Source organism: Onychomys torridus, chromosome 1 (genome assembly GCF_903995425.1).
Source record: "Onychomys torridus chromosome 1, mOncTor1.1, whole genome shotgun sequence".
Lineage (NCBI taxonomy): Eukaryota > Metazoa > Chordata > Mammalia > Rodentia > Cricetidae > Onychomys > Onychomys torridus.
The window spans coordinates 44,523,259-44,548,478 of record NC_050443.1 but is presented as its reverse complement, the minus strand read 5'-3'; the positions used below and the strand labels follow the sequence as shown (position 1 = coordinate 44,548,478).

At 46.0% G+C, this 25,220-nt stretch overlaps 1 long non-coding RNA gene across 1 annotated transcript; it reads right to left on the bottom strand.

Annotated features, from left to right (window-relative positions):
• Window positions 1–15,783: 15,783 nt before the first annotated feature.
• On the bottom strand, window positions 15,784–19,102 carry LOC118579730. Its single transcript, XR_004944501.1, has 3 exons — window positions 18,789–19,102; window positions 18,051–18,181; window positions 15,784–16,418 (listed from the first exon to the last, which is right to left on the bottom strand). It is a non-coding gene; the product is annotated as an uncharacterized LOC118579730 (long non-coding RNA).
• Between the last annotated feature and the right edge of the window lie 6,118 nt (window positions 19,103–25,220).

Genomic DNA, 25,220 nt, shown 5'->3' with positions numbered 1-25,220 from the left:
AGAAGCCAGAGGCTGGAGGTTGGAGGACTGGAGCAAAACTGTCTTCTGGACATGACAGGGCCACGACACTCATGAGCTCACAAGCCCCAACCTCTAACTGAGGAGTTATAGGTAGCTGATGGCTTCTGGAAAAGGGACAACCAGTTTTCTTTAAGGGTGTGGTCCCTAGTGCCAGCCATGCCACATTCACTGTCCCCCACACCTGTGAGTATGTGAGTGGCACAAACTGGATTTGTTGGGTTATTAAAAATCAAAACAAAAGGATACACAGTTGGGAAAGGGTGAGTAGTGAATCCTAGAAGAGTTAAGGGGAGGGAATGTGGGTAAATATGATTAAAAATACATTGCATGGAATTCTCAAAGATTAACAAAAATACATATTTTTAAAAGTTGATTCAGCATCACTTGACTTTGAAGGATTTTTGTGATATATTGTTATATAGGGTAAAGTGCAAGGAGAGGTAGGTTATGTAATACAATGTTGTTTTATAAATGTAGTATGCTTATATCTATCGCCTATCAGTCATCTACCTAGTGACTATGTGATGCCTGAAAACAGTACAGATGATACACAATGAGTCTGCCTTTATTTGAGTTCTATCATTTAGCAGTAGATGTGTGTACTGAGTACACATACATGGAAAATGCATGGACAAGTAGTTCTTGCCCTGGGAGCAATATTTTCTGACCGAGTGTCTGTGTCTTTGCCATTTAATTATGTATTCTACATAACATGCTTTCAGTTTTATTTTTTGATTTTGGACATTGGCTTGGGTTACTACAGATGTTGAACACCATTGCTCTCTACCTCCTCCCTATCCATATTTCTGCACCTTTCTTATGGATGATAGCCTAATTCTGAAGTGGAGTTAATTTAATGTATTCATGACTTTGATTTAAAAATTACTTATGTATAACTCATGTAATATTTCTATAATTCCCTTCCAGCCTTTTTTATGGAAGTTGACACTTGCTGCATTTTCTTTTCTTAAATTATATTTTTGACTGTTTTATTTTGTAACATCACTGAGCTCTACATCTAAACCTGCAACGTTACTCTCAATATTGTAAAGTTGGTGACATATGTCCTCCATTCTCCAGGGTTATTCGGTACAGTTAATCCAGTGCTTGCTACACAATTGTAGTACTGGGATTTGTCTGACCATCTTTATGGGGTTTCCTGACACCTGGCCCTGGATCCCACATGTTCCTATATCTTGATATGCTTGATTATTTGATAATAGCTTGTTAAACAATAAGATATAATTTAAATTATGTGTAGATATGACTTTATGTGGGTATGTGCACATGAGTCTAGGTACCCAAAGAGGTCAGAAGAGGGCCTTGGATCCCCAGAACTGGAGTTGCAGATGGTTGTGGGCTGACATGTGGGTCCTGGGAACTACTGCACCTGGGTCCTGTGGAAAAGCAGCCAGTTCTCTTAGCCAGTGAGCCATCTCTCTGGCCACTGGTAGCAGCTTTTGGTAAAGGAAGTCTAGGGAGTACATTTTCATGACACTGAACATCTGAAAGTGTCCCCATCCAACCTTTGTGTCTGATTACATCTAGTTGGCTGGGGTGTAAAACCTTAGCTGGACGTTAGTTTCCAGCTTAGCATTAACAGACATTGAAACGTGCCACCATTCACAACTTTTAGGGGGCAGGGTCTTATTATTCAACCCAAGCTGGCCTGGAAGTCATTTCATTGCTCTAGCTGGCTTTGGACTTATGATCCTCTGCCTCAGATCTGAGTGCTGGGATCCCAGGCATATGGCACCATGTCTGGCTGATTCACAATCTTTGGGAAATTATTATTATTTTTCCTCTTTGGAGATTATAACTCCCTCTCCACCCCTCCAAACTTTGAATAGTACGTGGTTTGTCTCTTTTAAAAATCTGTTATTATGCTGTGTACTTCACGTGCCCTTAGCTCTGTGTGCATCTCTGGTGCTGCCTAGCAGTCCGCTGATCTCTTTGTTCTTTAGGGCTAATGCCTCTGTTATCCATTTGCTATCATTTTAGTGAGGTTTTTGAGAGGGAGCAGAGGTTAATGCATATTTTCAATCTACTATGTTTAACCAGAAGTCCATAATAGATTTTAAAAGATTAGTGCTTGATGGAGGTGAGGAGTCCAAGGGAGAAGTTCAAAAGAAAAATGAATGCATTTTTAAAAGGCGTTTAAATTTTTATGATGCTTGTATGATACAGCTCCATCACCATACATGTGTGTGCGCACATGCATGTGCATGCACTGTGAGATGTAGACAGAAATGGCCCTCCATTGCTAATGTTGGCTATCTTGGGGTAGCCAGATTTTATAGCTCTGTATCTGTAGCTATATATAATTACATGTGTTAAGTGGTTTTCTTTCATTTGCTTGCTGTTTTGTGAGAAGGGGTGGGGACTGTAATCCCCTTTCTCAGCACCCTTCCTGCCCACCCGGGAGTTTGCCTGCAGATATTTCCAGATGTACTGAAGTTCTGCCTCCTGAGGCAACTCTGACAAGCCCAGCTTTTGTTTAGCTTCCTTCCGGGGCGCTGCTGAAGAGCCCCTGAAGAACAAAGAAACCCGTGCTCCAAGATGCCTGGCTGCCTTCACCCAGCAGACAGGAGACTGGGCTCCTGCTTGAATGGGAGTTTAGCTTGCTCTTTAAAAAGAAAAGGGATGTTCTCTCTAGCCAGACAGCAAAGTGCATGGTGTGTTTGGGTATTTTTATTCTGCCTGAAGCTAGAGATTCTCACTGTGAAAGAACCAGGACAGAGGATGACAGAAAGGCTAGATGTAGTCCTTGGCCCGTGGGACTGGCACTCCAGCATGGATGAAGACACTGATGCCCAGGGCGGGGCTCCTCCTGGCCTGCTCAGATACTTTGTTCACTGTTTTACCCTGGGACGGCTCTGTGAAGAACCCCCAGGGCTGTATGGTGGGGGGCTGGTGGGGAGGGGTAGGATTCTCCACCAGTGTCTGCTGCTCATGGGACTGACCCTTTTGTTTCTTCTGATTTTTGGATCTCAAGAACTTAAATGCAGAGATCTGAACCTAATCCACTGCCTTAGTCGCTTCCTTAGAAAGACTTCCATCAGACTTACCAGGATGGATCACGTGGGCTATGGAGAATGTCAAAAGAGAAGGGCCAATTGTCGGGATGTTATGTGTTGTATGGGTCAGTTGAAGAAAAAGATCACTCTAAGATGAAATTGTAAGGCCTGTGTGGCAGCAGGAAGGTCCAGCCTCTGATGAACTGACCCCCAAACAACTGTACAAAGACGTATTTATTGATTATCACACAAAGGTGGTTTTTGGGTAAAGTATTACCTCATACCAAGGTCCCTCCCTAATCTAATCTCTATGTCTCTCTAAAGGAAAGCACCGCTTGCCCTCATGACTTTAGTCCTTTACTGTGTACCATTTGCAGTACACAATACTCCAAGAGCCTCAGGTGTGCCAGAGGTGTCTTGTGACCAAAGTCATAGCATGGCTGCAGTGCCCCTTCATAAAAACATTTCTACAAATCACGGAAAACAATCACTGTCTTCTACTAAGATTCTTCACTGTTTACCACAATAATTCTTTGAGGCCAAAGTACTTCCAGAAAACAACTATTCATTCTCCTGTCTACCTGGGATAGAGCAACTCTGGGAATCACAGCAGAGGAGCTTATCCCCTGCGCACCATGCAAACAGGTCAGCTGGGCTTTGTAGAGCCAGGGCCATGAGGAGCTGAACAGGGTGGGAAGGCTGCAGGACAAAGGACAGTCTGAGCTGGTGATCGGGACCCCTCTCAGAGCTAGACTAGGACAGACAGACAGACAGGACAAGACTGCAGACACCAACCAGGTGCACGACATTCCTGGGGTGCCAGGCAGGCCGTGCTTGGAGCCTAGCAGGCGTCCATGACTGCAGTGTCTTGATCATTTACCTCACAGGTGTGTTTTCATCCCTGACAGCACTAACGCAAGAGAAATACTGTGATCTCTGTGTGTGCTCTTACCAAAGTTGCCATAGGTAATTCTGTGAGGCACGGAAGTTTTCTCAACATAATAATGAAGGGAGAAAGTACAGAGGCAGGGACGAGCCTGAGAGCATCTAGATGGATACCAGGATGTGATATCCAGCTGTGCTGAGCAAGATGAAGGGGGAATAGCAAAGCTGTTCTTCTTAATCTGTCCTAATTGTGGTGTTTTAATTGGTCCAAAAGTCCAGTTGTTCAAGACTTAATACACATACTCAAGTAACTCCGTTTACTTGAGACTTTTATTTTAGCCTACGGCTATGGAGCACAGTGCTCCTTGGGTTCTTAGGGGTTACATCCTAGTGGGCCCATTGTAGATTGAAAATACCCTAAGTAGGAAATAACATTTTAAGCTACCTAACATCAAAGCTTAGCAACAGGACACTCCAGAGCTCTGGTTGTTTCCTCTGTCACATGACTGACTGTGGTCACAGCACCTGCCCAGAACTGGAGAAAGAACTGTGCTGAACGTCTCCAGCACTGAGAAAGACCAAAATTCACAAGCACAATTTCCACTGCCACAAATCACTTTCATATTATAAGCCGAACCATTTTTTTTCTTTCTTCTTTCTTCTTTTTTTTTTCAAGACAGGGTTCCTCTGTGTAGTTTTACACCTTTCCTGGAACTCACTTTGTAGACCAGGCTGGCCTTGAACTCACAGAGATCCACCTGCCTTTGCCTCCTGAGTGCTGGGATTAAAGGCGTGTGCCACCACCACCTGGAGAGGCGAACCATTTTCCAAGGAGGATTACTGAGTCTGAGTAGAGCTGAAGCTGTAGTGGGTTCCGAACACTTCATCAGCCCACCTACCGTTCTTTGATGAACACACTGTTATTACAGAATATTTGTTTACTCTGTGAAGATATATCTTTGCCAAGAGGCCTTCTGATTGGTTTAATAAAGAGATGAATGGCCGATAGCTAGGCAGGAAGAGGTTAGGCAGGACTTCTGGAGACAGAGAGGACTCTGGGAAGAAGAAAAGCAGAGTTGCCAGTGATACAAGGAGAGGAAACAGAAGGTTCAAGATAGAAGAGAAGTTGCGGGAGAGCAGGCCCTGCACCTCACGTGGGCAGCACAATCCAGCCAACCCCATTGGCAGAGGTATGGGTGAGCCATCCCTGAAGCTGTGAGCAAGGGAGAACTGTCCCCATCACTCACCTGACATGTGGAGGCATGGGCAGGAAAGGGATGCCCTCCCCTCTCCCACTCATCAACACCTGAGGTGGGTGGGACAGCTGACCCTGAGGTCAGAAGGGTGGGAGAGCTGCCCCTACCCTCCACCAGCTGCAACACCGGGAAGAGCAGGCCTTGCACTTTGAATGGGCAGCACAATAGAGCTAACCCTATTGGCGGAGGTGTGGGTGAGCCAGCCCAGAAGTTATTAGCATGGAAGAGCTGTCCCCATTACTCACTTCATGGGCAGGAGAGAGAAGCCCCTCACCCACCTATTAACACCTGCAGCAGCACTGAGATCCTAAGAGCAGGAGAGCTGGTCCTGAGGTCCTAAGAGCAGGAGAGCTGGCCCTGCTCCTCACCTGCTGCAGCACTTGGGAGAGTGGCCCCTATGCCATGCCTGGGCAGCACAGTAGAGCTGGCCCTGAAGTGTACTTGAGAGATATTTGACCCCGAGAACATGACAGCAGGAGAACTGATCCCACCCCTTGCTCATTGCTCTAAGGTGTGAACTCACCTGGACAATGCAGGAGAGCTCACCCTGGTGGTGAGGACAAGGAGGAGCTGGCAGGCTAACCAACCCTGCAACTACCCAGGCCCAGAACCAGGGTATGTGTTGGCCCACCCCAACATCCACCCCATCTATGATCTGCTGGAGCATGTGAAGGGACTGGTTCTGCAGATCCAAAGCTGCAGGATCTCCACAGCACAGAGCAACAACAGGATAACCAAGAGGAGTCCCAGTGAGGACCCATTATCGATAGTGTAGCAGAAACCAGAGACCTCAGACCAGACCAATGAGACCTGCAAGTAAAGATATATGGACAAAGGGGTTTACTGTGTGACTCACTGTGTCACACTGCAGCTTCCATGATGAGATTTGTTTTCACTCTTTTCTTTTTTCTCTTAAATTTTATCGGGGAGAGGAGCTGCAAGGGCAGAGACACAGAGATGGTAAATGAATGGGATCGAGATGCATGATGTGAAAGACACAACAAGAAATAAAAAAGAAAATTTTAAAAATACATTAAAAATAACAGGTAACTGCACAATTATTTTAAAAAGATGGAGGAGAAGTAATGCCACATGACAGAATGCAGATTAATATAAATGGGCTAATTTAAGTTATAAGAGCTAGTTAGGAATAAGCCTAAGCTAGGGGCCAAGCATTCATAATTAATAAAAGTGCCTGGGTCATTGTTTGTGAGCTGGTGGTCAAAAGAAAAATCTTTCTACATACTGCCTGTGTCCTCCAGCCTCAAGCATGGAGGTTTTCCTTCCTTTTCTCAACTGACTCAACCAGTGACCCCATCCAGCCTTCCCAGAGCACCGTGGCCTCTCCTGCCAAGTCCCAGAGAAGACTATTCCCTGGCTGCTTTCCCCAGTCTGATGAAAGACACTGGAATCTCCTGACAGACTTCTCACCTCAGCTCCAGGAACCTGTGGCTTGAGCTGTAGAACACAGAGTTGGGAGACAGAGAGACTGACTTTAAAAAAATGAGTTCTATGCCGGGCAGTCGTGGCGCACGCCTTTAATCCCAGCACTTGGAAGGGAGAGGCAGGCGGATCTCTGTGAGTTTGAGGCCAGCCTGGTCTACCAAGTGAGATCCAGGGAAGGAGCAAAGCTACACAGAGAAACCCTGTCTTGAAAAACCAAAAAAAAAAAAAAAAAAAAAGAGTTCTAAGGAGTGCCACATTCAACTTAGAAACCATCGGTTTGGTTTCATTCTGAAAAATAAGCCCTACCACCGAGGATCTTCCTCCTGCTAGAGGGAAGTACATAATTACCAGGAAGAATAGAATACGGCTCTGCCCAACATAGCCATGCCTCGGTATCCACACGACTGACTCTGGCCTCTTGCTAAGATACCAGAATCTGTGGATGCTCAGGTCTTCTGTGGCAGCAGCTCTCAGCCTGTGGGTCTAACCCCTTTGGGAGTGGCACATTGGATAGCCTGCATATCAGATATTAACATTACGATTCATAACAGTAGCAAAATTACAGTTATGTAGTAGCCATGAAATAATTGTATGGTGGAGGGTCACCACACCATGAGGAGCTGTGCTAAAGAGCGGCAGCATTAGGAAGGTAGAGAACCACTGCTCTATGGGGAGGTGGTTTCTGCATCTCTCCCATGCACACACATCCTGTCCGATGCTCTAAATCTTCTCTCAACAACTTCAGGTGGAGGACAGGGTAAGAGCCGTTGCTAGCCTATGTCACTAGGGAATTGTGGCAATAAGAGAAGACAGTCCAGATTTCTTGTTTCTCAAATATTTTCATTCTGCAGCAGGTGAATCCAGGGATGCAGTCCAGGTGCTTTGGAAGCCTGGCTGTGCATGGCCATGGCTGCCTGGCACTCTGCGTCGGGAAGACACTTAAGTGACTGTGGTCACTGTGGCCTGACATGGCCTGGGCTGCATGTCTGGTCCCAGGACCACGGGTCTCTGTGGGCCTGAATTTCTAACTTCTATTTCTCTCTCTCTACCATTTCTCTGGGTCTGTCTCTCTCCTTCCTCCTTCTTCCCTGTTCTTAGTGCCGTGCAAGCTGCCCCTGAAAACTGTACAATTAGACCCTTGTATTCACAGGCTATGCTCATGGTGATTCAATGACTAACAAATAGAAAACATTTTTTAGAAAATGTTATCTGAGCCGGGCAGTGGTGGTGCATGCCTTTAATCCCAGCACTCCAGAGGCAGAGGCAGGTGGATCTCTGTGAGTTCGAGGCCAGCCTGGTCTACAGAATGAGTTCCAGGAGAGCCAGAGTTATTTCACAGAGAAACCTTGTCTCAAAAAACAAAAACAAAACAAAACAAAATTTTATCTGCACCAAACATGGAGGGTTTACTTCCCTTGTTATTCCTTATGTATTATATATAGTGTGGTGATTATTTACACAGTTTGTATCACATTATATATTATAAATGATTTAAAGATGATTTAAAGTAGTTAGGAAGACCTCACACATTAGATGCAAATGTTATGTTACTTTGTATGAGGAGTGCGAGCATCCATAGGTTCTGGGACCAGCCCTGCATAGCTACTATGAATTTCCATAGCCACATAAATAAGGAGTAACTGTATTATCTTGTCAGGATACAGAAAAGCTCTACTGGTTTGAGGCCCAGGAGCAAAGTCACAAAGCAGTAGCACTGACTGGGGAGTTTGGCAGGAGAGTGCTTCATAGGTGGGAACAGGTTAATTCTAGAAGCAGATAAGCCTGGAACCTCCTGCAAAAATAAATCACAAGAGATCTCATGTCATTAAATGTACTACCATAAAGCTCTGGGCCCCACAGAGTGGGAAGAATTAAGTTCGCACTAAGCCCAAATGTCATTGCTCTTGTCCATTCCCCAGGCTTAAGCTCCCTGCACTTTGGAGGGTACTAAATCGGGATTAAAGGCAAGCCTGTCCACCAGGCAAAGCTGAGGCCCTACATGAAAGCTGGGGCACACCTGTGTTAGTTATCCAGCAGGGCTAGGGGTGGAGGTGGGTGCCGGTTCTTATCTCTGAGGCACATCTGGCTGTCCACTTGCCCCCATGTCACAGGACAGGCACTGAGAGCCTGCATGCTCTTTGCCAGGTGAGGACTAAGCCAGCACACGTCCCTTCAGGGGAAGCTATGAGCCTTGTGCAGTTTTATTCTTTGAAACTGCCAGAGCCCCCACGCCACCCTCTGTGTTTGGGTAAGTGCTCCTAATGTGTGCAGAAGTCACTTATAAACTATAGAACATTCCATCATTTAAGTTTGTCCTGGTTTGATCTCCACTGCTGGGACAAGTACCATGACCAAGAGCAACTTAGAAAAAGGTTTATTTCAGCTAAGAGAATCCATAACTGAGGAAAATTGGAGCAGAAGCCTACAGAAGAAATCATGGAGGGCTGCCGTTTGCTGGTTTGCTTGAATGCCTACGCTTAGCTAGTTTTCTTATACAACCCCAAACCATCTGCCTAAGGAATGATGCTACCCACAGTGGGATGGGCCCTCCTCTGTCAATTAACCATCAGGATACCCCCACAGACATGCCCATAGGCCAATCTGACCTAGGCATTGAAATTACTTAACCAAGGCTGTCCTCTCAGATGCCTCTAATTGGTGTCAACTCACCAAAGCTAACTAAGACAAAGGTCTAAAGAATGGCTGCTGAGGCCCTGCACCTCACTTGGGAACCACAATAGAGCCAATCCTGTTGATGAAGGTGTGGGTGAGCCAGCCCCATAGTTGTGAGCATGGAAGAGCTGTCCCCATTACTCATCAGTCATGTGGCAGTGTGTGGGCAGGGAAGAGATTCCCCCCTCCTCTCACCCATCAATGCCTGAGGCAGGTGGGAGAGCTGGCCCTGAGGTCACAAGAGCAGGAGAGCTACCCCTGCCCCTCACCAGCTGTAGCACTTAGGAGAGTGGCCCCTATGCCATGCCTGGGTAGCACAGTAGAGCTGGCCCTGAGAGTGTAAGTGTAGGAGAATGGACCCTGAGGACATGAAAGCAGGAGAACTGGCCCCACTCCTTGCTCATTGCTGCAAGGTGTGAACTCACCTGGACAATGCAGGAGAGCTCACCCTGGTGGTGAGGACAAGGGGGAGCTGGCAGGCTGACCAACCCTGCAACTACCAGGCCCAGAACCAGGGTTATGTGTTGGCCCACCCCAACATCCACCCCATCTATGATCTGCTAGAACATGTGAAGGGACTGGTTCTGCAGATCCAAAGCTGCAGGATCTCCACAACACAGGGCAACCAATGACTCTTTGCAATGAACACTTGCAAGTAAAGATATGCGGATGAAAGTGTGTCACACTACAGCTTCCATGACAAGATTGACCTTTTTTTTCCTTCTCTCTCTCTCTCTCTCTCTTTTTTCCTTAAATTTTATTTTATTTTGGCAGGGAGGTTGCAAAGAATAAGCCTAAGCTATGGGCCGAGCTTTCCTAACTAATAAGAAGTCTCCATGTCATTATTTGGGAGCTGGCTGATGAGACAGAAGACTTGTTACACTCCCACAGTCTGGGGCTTAAACAGAAGAACCTACTTGCAGTCCTGGGTGCTGGAAGTCCAAGATCCACGAGTCTGCAGGGCTGGTTTCTCCTGAGGTGTCTATCCCTGGCTTGCAGATGGCTGTCTTCTCCTTGTGTCTTGACACGGTCTTCCTCTGCAAGTGTCTTTGTCTTCTTCTAAGGAAATATTAGATCAGTGTCCCAGTTCTCATTTTAATGTGGTAACCTCTTTTAAGGCCGCATCTCCAAATGGAGCCACTATGAGGGTTGGGGTTTCAACATAGGGACTAGGGGGATTTACCCCTCTGGGTGGTCCCCTCCCAACTTCAGTCTCTTTGCATATAACCTCTGGGGCACTCATCCTAAGGAACGCCCCCATCCCAGTTCTTCATGTTGCCCATTAGCTGCACTGCTCTCTTGAGTGCCCAAAGGGACCTGTGGCAGGACCATGTTTTGAAAGCTCGGGGAATCTCTTTTCCAGTCCTGGGCTTTAGTGCACACAGAACCAGTATTGGCCCAGCAACCATCGAGCGAATGAGTTAGTGAGTGGCATTCAGAACACTACTTTCCTAGAAGCCTGAGCTGGCCTGGTGAGGGGGAAGGAGTACACTGTGGCTTGGTTGCTGCTATAATAAAGCCCCCTTGAGACCTGGCTTTGGCTCCTGATGTCTGGCCTCTCTCTAGTAACATGGTGTTATGGTTGTTGCCCTCGTCCTGGTACTCATCCTTGTCCTCCTCCTCCTTTCTTGTTCTTGTTCTCATTCTCCTTTTCTCTTCCTCCTCCTTCTTAGTTTATTTGTTTTTATTGTGTGTTGGGGGAGTATTTTGCCTATGTGTATGTATGTGTGCCATGTGCATGCAGTGCCTATGGAGGCCAGAAGGGGGCATTGGATCATTTGGAACAGGAGTTCCAGGTGCTTATTAGTTTCCACATGGGTGCTGGACATTGAACTCATGTCCTCTGGAAGAGCAACAAATGCCCTTAATGGCTGTGCCATCTCTCCAGTCCAACAACCTACTCCTGAGGAGATCAATTTCCCCAGGGGCTTTGAGGATGCAGGAACTTTGGCCTGATTTCCTGTTGCTCACTCCCCTTTCTCATGGATCATTCTCACTGTGTGTAGTCTGTTGGCAAATCACCTTATTCCTGCCCAAAGATGGGGGAAAGGAGAACTTCTTCAGTCTGGGCTCTAGCAAGGACTGCCACTGATCACACACATCTTAGGTTTCTGGTGCACATAGAAGGAAAGACCCAGGATTCGCCAAGCACGAAGTTTGTACCATCTGAAAGACCCTTCTAAAGAAAGCAAATATTGATGTGATAAAACACCATGACCAAGGCAACTTATAAAAGAAAATGTTTAATTGGGCTTACATAGATGTGATGGCTGATTATGGTTGTCAGCTTGACGGTATCTGGAATCAATTAAATCCCAAGCACCTGGGCACACCTGCAAGAAATGTTCTTGATTGGATCATCTGAGGTGGGAAGTCTCACTCTATAGCATGAATTCTAAATGGTCTTTTAATATAAAACTCAGAGCCAGATATTGGGGTAAATGCTGAAAGATAGGAGAAACAAGGGAACAAGCTACCGCCGTGTCTCACCTCGCCAACTCCACGAATCCTCTGACTAAATGTCTCTGAGTCCTCAGCTGAAAGGAGTCCAGTCAAAAAGGCTCTAGCTGAAAAAAAGGCCCCAGCCACAAAGGCCTTTTGCCAGAAAGGCTTCAGCTGAAAAGGCTTTAGTTCCTCATGCCTTATATTCCTTTCTCTGCTCAGCCATATCACTTCCTTCCTAGCACTGTGATTAAAGGTGTGTGTGCTTCCCAGATACTGGTAGCAAAAGCATGAGATCCCAAGTGCTAGGATTAAAGGTGTGTGCCATCACTGCCTAGCTCTCTTTCCCTCCTAGACTGATTCAATCTCATGTAGTGCAGCATGGCTTTGAACTCACAGAGATCCAGACAGATCTCTACCTCCCAAGTGCTAGGATTAAAGGTGTGTGCCATCACTGCCTAGCTCTCTTTCCCTCCTAGACTGATTCAATCTCATGTAGTGCAGCATGGCTTTGAACTCACAGAGATCCAGACAGATCTCTACCTCCCAAGTGCTAGGATCAAAGGTGTGTGCCATCACTGCCTGGCTCACTTTCTCTCCTAGACTGATTCAATCTCATGTAGTGCAGGATGGCTTTGAACTCACAGAGATCCAGATAGATCTCTACCTCCCAAGTGCTAGGATTAAAGGTATGTGCCACCATTGTCTGACTTCTATGTTTAATCTAGTAGTTTGTTCTGGTCTCTGATCTTCAGGCAAATTTTATTAGGGTACACAATATATCACCGCATCACTCTAAATCTGGGCCCCACTTTCTGGTGGCAGCCCACATAAAAGCACATGGGAGAGGGCAGCTTTTGCTTTTGCATGCTTGCCCTCACTCTCAATGGCAAATTCATCTATCCTGCCTGCCACTAAGACGCTCCTTTGCTGGTATTAGAATCTACGTCTTTGGGATTCCATAATAGACTGAAAACCAATTGAGACATCTAGCCTTGTGGACTGAACAATTACTTAATTCTTGGCCTTTCCCTTGAGAGACAGACATTGTTGGACTAGCCCCAGACTGTCAGCAACTCTAACAAATCCCTTTTTAATATGTATTCATTCTCAGTTCTGCTCCCTTAGGGAACCCTGACTAATACTGATGGTTAGAGTTCATGTTGATGGAGAAAAGGCGTGGCAGCAAGAGCAGCTGAGAGCTCACATCTCACACCATAACCAGGAGGCAGAGAAAGCAGAAGGCTTTTGAAACCTCAAAGACTGCCCCCCCTTGACACACCTCCTCATCCTTCCCAAACAGTTCCATCAGGTAGAGAGAGACCAAGTTTTCAAATATATGAGCCTATAGGGGCCATTCTCACTCACATCACCACACCAACTTACAGATGCCTCATTATGTGCAAGGCCTAGACAGAGGACACACATGGAGAGGCCCTGTCTGAGCGTCCCTTGCTCTGTGTGCTGCTAGGGGTCAGGGCTGTAGAGGCCCCTGGCCATACATACATACTGCCCCAATTTCATTTTGTTATGTTTGGTTCGGGTGTGTGTGTGTGTGTGTGTGTGTGTGTGTGTGTGTGTAGGCTAGAGAATAAGCTCTGGTGTTATCTTCAGAAATACTGCCCATCTCTTTTGAGACAGGTCTGTCATGGCCTAGAGCTGGGCTCCAGAGAGCCTTACCGACTCCAGTGCTGGGATTATAAGAACAGGCCACCATATCTAACTTCAAAAATATTCTTTAAGAAGTTGAGAATTCCATACCTGTATATATGTTTTGATCAGACCCACCCACTCCCTTCCCTCCAACTTCTCTCCCACTCCTTCATCACTTTCCTCTCCTAACCTCATGGACCCTTTTTCAAACCCTCTGAATCCAGATGAGGGCAGCTGTCAACCCACATCAGAGAAGCTTCTTCTTGCAGTAGATGGCAATTATTATGTCTGACATCTGTATGTGGGTCCCGGAGATTAACTCAGGTCCTCATGTTTGTGAAGCAAGCACTTTACCGAGTGAGCTATTTCCTATTGGCCCAGCTCCAACCCCACCTCACCTCCCAAGCCCACCCCCCCCCCCGTTTTCTTTCCTGCAAGTGGTAACCAGGCCACAGGCTCACTCCCACCACTGAGTGTCTGTCATTTGCTGGCATACAATGTGTATTGTGAAGTGGACAGAGGCCCCTTGAAAGACCGTGTAGGAAAGGGGGAGTTCTGGGTCACCCTGTTGCACAGTGACACTCGTGGTGACCAAGGGCTGCCTGCTCCGTCATATACCTGCGTGGGCTCCTTTGAAAGCCTTGCCTGGTCAAAATGAAACCGTGCTTTTGTGCACAAGATCTACAAACCGCCCACCTCGGGCTGTGACAGAATCTAGCAATTGTTCTCTTTCCATTAAGAAGGGAGCCAGTGGGGGAGCTCCTGCTGAAGGCATGACATCATTCAGATGAACTCCTGAACACGCTGGGTGTTGACACATAGCTCACCGCCCTTCATCAGATTGAAAGTGAAATTACAGCAGGTTCTGAAGATGAGCATGTCGGAGCAGAGATGACTGCAGCAAATCACTTCATTCAGAGCACCGGAGAGCTCCCGAGCCTCAAGGCTCAACCACAGAAATGTCATGACATGTTTGAAGCACCGAAACCCTGAGAGAGGGGGAAAGGACCCAGACCACAGGCGTGCCCCAGGCAGGGCCATGATTTGGGAGTCCCAGGCAGTGGTTGTTGCCTGTGAAGTCCACAGAGACCTCTGAACCCCTGCGCAGGGACAGTGAGGGACACCCGTATCCCACAATCTGTACCCTGCTGTTTCCACCAAACGCTAGTATTCTGTTATTTCACTATTCCATACTTCCTAGCCCCTGCACCCCATCATCTATATACTACCTAACCAAAGGCCCGCACCCCACATCTGCACTGCTTACATCAAATACCTCCACTCCACAATCGACACCCTACTGTCCATACACCTGCCTGCACCCCACCCTACTAATCCTGTGTAAACCTCTCTGTACTTCTCACACCCTGATGTCCCTCCCTTGATGCTCAATCAAGGCCGATTATAGCAGGATTCTACCAACCCTCAGAATTAGTGTGGCCTCTAAAAGGGCAGGACAGCCACCCTCAAGGTGGTCAGTCTCTAATCCTCAAGCCTCCGTCTTGATCTCCTGGGACATGCCCTCCTCTAAGATGGGCCACCATCTTAGCAGTATGCACATGATCTCCTGAAGATCTTATTAGCACTTCATTTCCTAGCAACACTGCAGACCATGCATTGTTTAGTTTTGTTTTGTTTTTTAGACAAGGCTTGCTCATGTAGCCATGGCTGGCATGACACTAGCTATGCAGATTAAGTTGGCCTCAAACTCATGGAGATCCACCTGCCTCTCACTTCCAAGTGCAGGAATTTGAAGGCATGTGCCAGCATGCCCAGCCTGAACCATGAGCCACTGTGCCCAGCTGGAACCCTGCTTTGGCTAGCAGGAGCCTGAACAACTATGCCCCCCAAGAGGCAGGACTGAGTCACTGTGCTCCAGAGGCTGCTGTCAAGGTCAGCTGGGGCTCTTCCTGGCCTTGCCATAGCCCCTGGAACTTTCCTTCAGGGATGCATTTCCATTTGGCTATGCATTGTGCCCTGGGAAAATGTGTCCTTCTTAGCTAATGAAAAGTAAAATTTGCCAGATGTGTGTGGGGGTGTGTGTGGAAGGGGTGTTCTTCTGGGAGGATGCTCTTCTTCCTCTCTGCTGCTTCCTTCATCTCCCCCCTCTCCCCTCTCTGCCTAAGCATACCCTGGGTTCTGCGTGGGGGGTGGGTGCTGCTCTTCAAGTGTGAGGACAAAAATCATTCATTAGACAGGGAGCCATAGGAGCCTAAGTCCCAAGGGTGTCGCAGACCTCTGTTTCATTCTGAACCACTCACTACCAGGCTTCTAGTTATCAAAATGAAGAAAGGAAGGGAAAGAGGAAGGAAGGAAGGAAGGAAGGAAGGAAGGAAGGAAGGAAGGAAAGAAAGAAAGAAAGAAGGCTGACCTCACTTGGCTACTTGACTGTTTTGCAGATTTCTTCACACACCATCAGAAGAGATTTTAATCAAGGATCCCCACTTGGGAGTTTCTTGGTCCATTAAAGGGAAATGTCTCAGAAGAGACCACTCTAATAGGATGCAGTGTGCATTGGAAGCATGCACCATTGACTGTCAATGAGCCTGAGCCTTCGCATTCAGTGATGCTGATCGAACTTCATTTGGGGCTTAATGAAAACAGGGATTACTTGAGAGGAACAAAATGCACTCCGTGGATTACAACTGAGAGACTTAAACAGCACATTTGACAAAAACAAAAAAAGAAGAAGAAGAAGGTGGCCAGGTCCTACTGAGTCCGGGGCCTCCCCTGTGGGACCCAAGGAAGAACAAGTCACTGCAGAACATTACAGCACAGCTGCAGGCAGGACCAGTCCACCAGGAAAACAGGGGTGCTTCCCTTCCTTTTGAGGCTCCAGGATGCCCAGACCTTCCCACAACTCTGGGAAGGACACAGGCATAGTGCTGGAATTGTCTCCTTTGCTATATTCATAAGAAAGAGTTGTTCTACTGCTTCTTAATCATAACTAAATGTGATTTTCTGTTTACATTAGACACTTTAGACTTGTCCTTCCCTGCTTCTTCGAGAAGTCCAATCAGACATCCTGGAAACAAGAGACAACAAAAAAAGAACTCAGAAAGGGATTCCGTGAAAGCAAACTGCTTAGGGCCCCAACACCAGAAGATGACCTCGGCCCAGTGCTTCCTGAGGTCAGTATAAGGTAGTGGGGGCAGACCATCCCCCCCTCCCTCCAGTTGACGCTTGAGTTCCACCCTTATTGTGGTTAGGGTTTTAAATGTCTTTCACAGACCCAAGGTTTGAACATTTGTTCCTTAACTGCTGGTGCCATTTGGGGAGTCTGTGGAAACATCAAAAGGGATAATGTAGCAGATAGAAGTAGGTTACTAGGGGTGGGTCTTTGAAGGCTGTACCCAACCCTCCTGGGTCCTTCCTGGATTTTTGCCTCTTGGTCTGTTGAGATGAGAACAGGCTCCCCAACAGAGTCCTTCCGCCAGGAACTGAAGTATTATCATCCCCTCCCCTGTGAGATGGACTGAAATCCTCTGGAACTGCAAGCCAAAACAGACCTTTCCTCCCTAAATTTTCCTTTCTGGTGTTGTCATAGCAACAGCTTTCATTGTTTAAATCTAAATGTCCCCCTCTGCAGCCCATTATTGGGTTGTGAATGTTTAGTCCCAGATGTGTGGCACTGCTGGGAAGGCTGTGGGGCCTTAGGAGGCAGGTCTGACCTGGTGGATGTCATCCTCTAGGGGTGGGTCTTTGAAGGCTATACCAGCTTCCGGCTCTGAAGTGCTCTCCCTGCTGCCATTGAAGACAGACATGCCAGCCATGGGTGAATTCCCCTCCTCATTTTCCCCACTATGACAAACTGAAACACCTCTGAGACCATGCACTGAAATAATCATTTCCTCCCTGAAACTATTTCTGCAAGATATTTCATCCCAGTGGTAAGAACAGTAATACAGAAAATGCGTTCACAGTGACACGGTGGGGCCACTGCTATGTTTTACTTAGTCCTTTTAGAGCCCTAAACAAGCTTTTCGAGCCAGTTCATGGAGGGAATGTAAAGGGTTTGGAGATGTGGGCTAGGAGGCTCTAGAATGTTATAAACAGAGCTTAATGGAAAATGCAAGGGGGATTCAGAAGACCAGGATGCTGATAGAAGTGCAGACCATAAAGATTGCTCCTAAGGCTTTGAGTGGGGTCAAGAATTCTGTCAGAAAATAGACAAGGGGCCATTTGTGTTATATTCTGTAGATGAAAACGTCTGGCTGTTCAGCTCTGAAAATCTGAGTGAAGCTGAGTTAAAAAGCAATGGATTCATTTATTTGGCAAAAGGACTTTCAAGACGTTGTATCAGGGCTATGGTATTGTCAATGCTTCTTGCTTTTAGCCAGATTTACAGTGAGAATCTGGCAGGGGAGGGCTGGGGAACAGAGCAGAAAGATACATGAAGGTTAGTGAAGAAAGGCACATGAGCACACTTACAACCAGGCTCAAGGTGAGTGTGGACGAGCCCTCTACAACTGTTAAAGAGATGAAGGCACTAAACAGAGCTACATTCTTCGGGACACAAGGAAAAGTACCTCGGGGCCACAGGGTGTGGGAATGTAAACTCATTTGAGAACATTTCAGTGGAAGGGTGCTGGGATAGAAAGTCTCAGGATGCCCTGCTGGAAAGTGGCTACGCAGGGCAGCGTCTTTCCCGGCTCACCATGCAAGCACTAGAATCCAGTGCAACTGAGGTCCAAAGGAGAGGTGGTCCTTCTTAAGTGAGCAGCAGTATCTGGCATCAGCCAAGTAGTATGCAAGAGTTACAGGTTCATGGGGGTTTGTACCAAGATTCTAGGGAGAAGAAAGCAGCCTGTGAGAATGGGCAATATGCAGAATGGTCAGATCGCCTTCATCTGTCTCATGGGAAGAGCAGTGGAGGTAAAGCCTAAGTTTCATTTAGGAGTCTAGGATGTTGGACACATTAGCAAACTGGGATGCCTGCTGAGGAAGGTTTTAGGCACTGAGTGGCGCTGACTCGAAAGAGACCATGTATGTTATAAATGCAGGCCACAGGCTGCCCGAGACTGTTGGAGCCCAGGTGATGCCGCAGAGCCCTGGGTGCCAGACATGAAGCTGCAGGATGTGATCTTCTGGGCTTTGGTCTTGTGCTTGTTCATTCTTTCTTGTCTTCCTAATCCTCTCGACTGGGATGGGAACTCTTCTGAGGCACAGGATAAGAGAACTCTGATATTTCCTTTTTTTTTTTTTTTTTTTTTTTTTTTTTTTTTTTTTTTAGTTTATGGTGCTTATAGAGATTGCTTTGAGTTTCAGAAGACACTTTGAACAGTGTTGGAGCTGTGAAGATTTTGGGAGACTCGGGGTTGACCTAAAAATGTTTTTCAGTACAGTGTAGCTGTGAGGCTTTGGAGCTGTGTTAGGATTTGAATATAAAATTTACCTTGCAGGCTCATGTGTAAGCACTCAGTCTCTTGCTTGTGGCACTGTTTTGAAAGCTGTGGCTCTTCCAGGAGATGGTGCTCGCCTGGTGGAAGGAGGTCTGCAGGGGTGGGCCTTTGAAGGCTCTGTCCAGTTCTGGTTCTGGCCGGCTCTGTGTGTGAAGACCTCCACTTCACACTCCACTGTGTTCCTTGGATGGGGCCACTCAGCTGTGCCTTGCTCACCAGGAAGGACAGAATCATGAGCCAGATCACAGCCTCCTGCCTGAAGCTGTTTCTGTGGGGTCTTCCGGGCAGCTCTGCATTCAGTTACTTTCTCCTTGTTGTAACAAAACACATGACAAGAAGCAGCTTAAGAAAGGAACCGTTTTAGTTTAAATTTTAAAAAGATTACAGTGTGTGTGTGTGTGTGCGCGCGCACACGTGCGCGCGCATGATGTGAAGCCAGAGGACAACTTGATGGAGTCAGTTCTCTCCTACCACATGGGTTCTGAGAGTCAAACTCTGGTTTAAAAGCTTGGCAGCAGGGGCCATTACTCACTGAACCATCTTGCAGATCTGGATTTGGCTTATGGTTTGGAAGGGATGCAGTCCACCACGGGGAAGGTATGGATGGCTACAGGAGGGTTAGGTACCTGGTCAGCTGGCACCTACAGTCAGGAAGCAGAGGGAAGACAGGAAGTGGACTAGAAAAAAACCCTCAAGATTCAACTGCAATCTACTTCCGGTGGTGAAGCGCTACCTCCTGCATTATAAAACCTTCCTAAACAGAACCACTAGATGGAGAACCAGTGTCCATGAGCCTGTGGGGATGCTCCATATGCAAATCATAACAGGGACTAGTGCAGCAATGCCAGCGTATCTGATACAGGCTGCAACGCCGGGTCAAGTCCAGCAGACATGTAGGAGGGCTGATCAGAGCCCTCGCTGATGATCCGTATCCTGTGAAAGGCTTCTCTTCCCCAGCAGGTCCAAGACCCATCCCCACTTTCATTACATGGCATAGGAGATACTTTGAAGTGGCAGAGGTGACCTAAATCAACAGAGGATCCCACCACATCAAGAACACATCCAGGAAACTTCTTTGTCCCTCGAAGACTATGGCACCAGACAGTGGACAGCGCCATCAAAGAGGAATGCAGCCACAAAGCAAGTGCTGGATCCCTGCACAAGTGCTCCATCCCTGCACAAGTGCTGAGCCCAGGAAGAACGTTGGCCTCCTAGAACTGGGGAGCTTCTTCTAGAAACAATGGCTGGGGATGAAGAAGGTTATTCTGTCTCCTCAAGCAGCACCCAAAGGGACCCACTGGAGACTCAGCCACACGAGAAAAACCAGGCAAGCTGAAACAGCACAGCAGACTCTAAAAATCAGATGTCATGCAACCACAGCCCACAAAGTAGGTCAGACCTGCACTACTGAACCTAAACACAGCGACTGACTACTAATGGAAAAGGGCTAGGTACCACCTGGGCTCGCCTCATGTAAGAATCAGCATTTCACACCACAAGAGAACAAAACACCCAGCATACCAAGAGCCAAGAACACTGACCTCTGAAAGAGTAACTGACTCTGAACACTGAAAAGAGTCTGATCTCAGAATTATTTACTAGAAACATTTTAAACAAGCATGCTCAAAATGATTCAGTAGTTAGTTGCAAACTTCCTTGAAACAAATGGAAAAATAGGAAAACTTCAACAAAGAAGCAGAAGTTATGAAAATAACCAAATACTAATTATAAAACTGAAGATGGCAAGTGGACTAAAGAAACATACTTAGTTTGAGCAACCAACAGGGGAAAAAATGGCCTGGGAAGATGAAGAGTCTCTGGAACTTGTAGGAATAAAACAAAAAAACCAGCACGGTCTTGGGCAACAGCTAAGCTAGCATGGAGCTGGGAGTCCCAGCTCCAGGACCCACATTTAAAAAGCCACGGGTGGAGAGGAGGGCTTGTAATCCCAGCTCGGCAAGGCAGAGTCAGGAGGATCCCTGGAGCTCACTAGGTAGCCAGTCTAGGCTGTTGGTAAGTTCCAGGCCAGTGAGAGAAAACAAGGGGGGTGGTATCTGAGGAACGGCAGCTGAGGCTGACTGCTGGCCTTTGTACACATGTGTGTGCACACACATGCATGTGCCACAAAAGAGCAAACAGACACACAGACACACAGACTCACACACTCACAGACAGAGAGAAATAGAGACAGAGCAATAGACAGACAGACACATACACACACACACACACACACACACACACACAGAGAGAGAGAGAGAGAGAGAGAGAGAGAGAGAGAGAGAGAGAGAATCCCCATGAAGATTGAAGAGGAACCTGAACCTTGCAATGAGGCCGACTAGTGAAGGGCTCTTCCTCAGAGCCACACTACACAGACTGGGGAGAATTGGCTGCTTTTGAAATAAGTGTCGATCAACAGAAAAGCTATGAGGCATACCAAGAAACAGGAACTGTTTGAAGGAACAAATGTCCCTAAAGAAACATTTTTTGTTTAACCACTTGATTATAAGTCTAAACAATATTCTCAGATAAAATGAACTAAAGAGGACCACTGACAGAGAACTAAATAAAAATAGGAAAATAACAGGTGAACAAAATAGGCATGTTAAGAGACATAGGTAAATGAAATGATAAAGGAAACAGAACTGACTAGAAATCCTGGAGCTAAAAGGTCACAGGAACAAAATTGAGAAGTTCACCAGAGGGAGCACCAGCTGCTGGGAGAAACAAGGAAAAAGCAGTGATCCCGAAGACGGGTCATGTAGCATGACTGATTTTGTGCAGAAGAATAAAAAGTCATGACCTTTTACAAAAACAAAACCTTGTAAGTAAACAGAGCCCAAGGGACTTATGGGATACCATCCAGCAGACAAATGCATAAATTTTGTGGTCCCACCATCAATAGGACAAAACGGCAGAATGAGAAAAGATCATCACCAACCCCACTTCAGACAGAGGGCTAATTTCCAATATATGTATATAACTCAAGAAACTAGACATCAGCAAACCAAATAATCCAATTAAAAAAATCGAGTACATATCTAAACAGAGAATTCTCAACAGAGGAATCTCAAATGGTGGAGAAACACTTAAGGAGACATTCATCATCCTTAGCCATCTGGGAAATGCAAATCAAAAGAACTCTAAGATTCCATCTTACACCTGTCAGGGTGACTGAGATTAAAAACCCAAGCAATAGCTCATGCTGGTGAGGATGTGGAGCAAGGGGAACACTCCTCCATTGCTGGTGGGAGTGCAAACTTGTACAGCCACTTTGGAAATCAATATGGCAGTTTTTCAGAAAATTGGAAATCAATCTAGCTCAAGATCCAGCTGTTGGTGTTTGGTTTTTTTTTTTTTCTCTTTTGGGGGCCCAGCCATACAGCTCCCAAATAAATCACACATGGAGGCTCATTCTTAATTACAAATGTCCGGCCTAAATTAGCTTGGCTTATTTCTAGTCAGCTTTCCTTAGCTTTAAATTAGCACATCTACCTTTTGCCTCTGGAATTTTTTTCTTTTCTTACTTCTATAATCTAACTTTCACTCTTGTTCCGTGACTGGCTGTTTAGCTGGGTGGCTGGCCCCTAGCGTCCTCCTCTCCTTGTTCTCTTGCTCCTTCTTCTTTTTCCTCCCAGATTTCTCTCTCTATATATATTCTCTCTGCCTGCCAACCCCACCTATCCTTTCTCCTGCCTCGCTATTAGCCATCCAGCTCTTTATTAAACCATCAGATGTTTTAGACAGGCACAGTAACACAGCTTCACAGAGTTAAACAAATGCAACATAAACAAAAGTAACATACCTCAAAACAATATTCTACAATACCCAGCTATACCACTCCTGGGCATATACTCAAAGGACATTCCATCATTTCCACAAGAACACTTGTTCAACTACATTCATAGATGCTTTATTCATAATATCCAGAAACTGGAAACAACCTAGATGTCTCTCAATCGAAGAATGGATAAAGAAAATTCATATGTACACAATGGAGTGTTACTCGGCTATTAAAAACAATGACATCATGAAATTTGAAGGCAAATGGATGGAACTAGAAAAGATTATCCCAAGTGAGGTAACCCAGACCCAGAAAGACAAATACGATATGTACTCACTTTTAAGTGGATATTAACTGTCAAGTGAAGGATAACTATGCTACAATCTACAGACCCAGAGATGCTAAGAAACAAGGAGAGCTCAAGGGGGGAACATGAATCTCCTGGGGAAGGGGAAATAGAATGGACATTGTGGGTGGAGGGGAGGGATGGGAACAGGAGGGATCAGGTTGGGGGAGGATGGAGGGAGAGAGTACTGGGAGAGACCATTGGGATTGGGGGGCAGGGATATCTCTGGGAAGAGCTAGAAACCTAGTGCAATGGAAATTCCCAGGAATCTACGAAGGTATAAGACTCCTAACAATGGAAGATACACAGCCTGAATTGGCCATCTCCTGTAACCAGGCAAGACTTCCAGTGGAGGAGTTGGGACACCAACCACATAACCTTCAACATACAATTTGTCCTGCCTATAAGATGTGCTGGGGTAAAGGTGGTGCAGAAACTGTGGGAGTGGACAACCAATGACTGGTCTGGCTTGAGACCCATGACACAAGAGGAGGCCTATCCCTGACACTGCCTGGAAAGCCAGGACCCTGAGGCTGTATAGCCCAGAGATCTAGGATAGAACCAAACATAACTGGCAAAAAAAAACAAAAACAAACAAACAAACAAAAAAAAACCAATGAAATGAAATGATTCCTAATGATATTCTGCTATACTCATAGATTAGTGCCTAGCCCAATTGTCATCAGAGAGGCTTCATCCAGCAACTGATAGAAACAGATGCAGAGACCCACAGCCAAACATTAAGTGGATCTCAGAGAATCCTGCAGAAGATGGGGAAGAAGGACTGTAGGAACCAGAGGGGTCCAGGGCACCATAAGAAAACCCACAGAATCAACTAACCTGGGCTTATAAGGGCTTATAGAGACTGAACTGACAACCAAGGAGCCTGCATGGGACTGATCTAGGCACTCTGCATATGTGTTACAGTTGTGTAGCTTGGTCTTTTTGTGGGGCTCCTAACAGTAGGAGTGGGAATGTCTCTGACTCTTTGCCAGCTTTTGGGACCCTTTCCTCCTACTGGGTTACCTTGTCTAGGCTTCAGCTTGATATGTCACGTATGGTTGATACCCATGAGAGGCTGAAGAGAAATAGAGGAAGTGTGGATGGGGGCAGAGAGAGAGAGAGAGAGAGAGAGAGAGAGAGAGAGATCGAGATCTCATATTACCAACTTAATAGCACACCCTAAAGCTCTAGAACAAAAAAGGAAATCACACCCAAAAGGAGTAGACATCAAGAAATAATCAAACTCTGGGTGGAAATCAATAAAATAGAAACACACAAAAACAATACAAAGAATCCAGTGAAATAAAGAGTTGGTTCTTGGAGAAAATCAATAAGATTGATAAACCCTAACGCAAATTAGCTAAAAGACAGAAAGAGAAGATCCAAATTAATAAAATTAGAGACGAAAGGTGGGACATAAGAACCAAGGAAATCCAGAAAATCAAAAGGACATTAAAAACCTCTACTCCACCAAATTGGAAAACCTAAAAGAAACAGATACAGTTCTCGATATATACCACCTACCAAAGAAAAATTAAAATCAGATAAGCAACTTAAACAGACCCAAAAACACATAGTAAAATAGAATGAGCAATTAAAAGTATCCCAAGAAAAAAAATCCCAGGACCATATGTATTCAGTGAAGAATTCTACCAGACATTCAAAGAAAAGTTGACACCAATACTTCTTAAATTATTCCATAAAATAGAAACATTCATTTTACAAGGCCACACTACCCTGACAACTAAATCACACAAAGTCCCAACAAAGAAAGAAAATTACAGACCAATTTCCCTTATGAATATAGATGCAAAAGTCCTCAATAAAACACTCGCAGACTGGGAATAAGAACACACCAAAAAGATCATCCTCCATGGTCAGGTAGGCTTCATCCCAGAGATGCAGGGATACTTCAACATATGTACATCATAAGGGTAATCCACCACATACACAGATGGAAAGACAAGACCCACATGATCATCTCATTAGATGCAAAAAAAGGCCTTTGACAAAATCCAACACCCCTTCATAATAAAATTCTTGGAAAGACTAGGGATATGAGGGACAAACCTCAGTGTAACAAAGATGATTTATAGAAATCCCACAGCTAACATCAACCTTTTAAACCTAAAGAAACTGAAAGCAATTTTGCTAAAATCAGGAACAAGACAAGGCTGTCCACTCTCTCCATACTTACTCAATATGGTACTTGAAGTCTTAGCGAAAGCAATGAGACAGCTGAAGGAGATCAAGGGATACAATCAGGAAGGGAGAGGTCAAAGTATCTTTATGTAT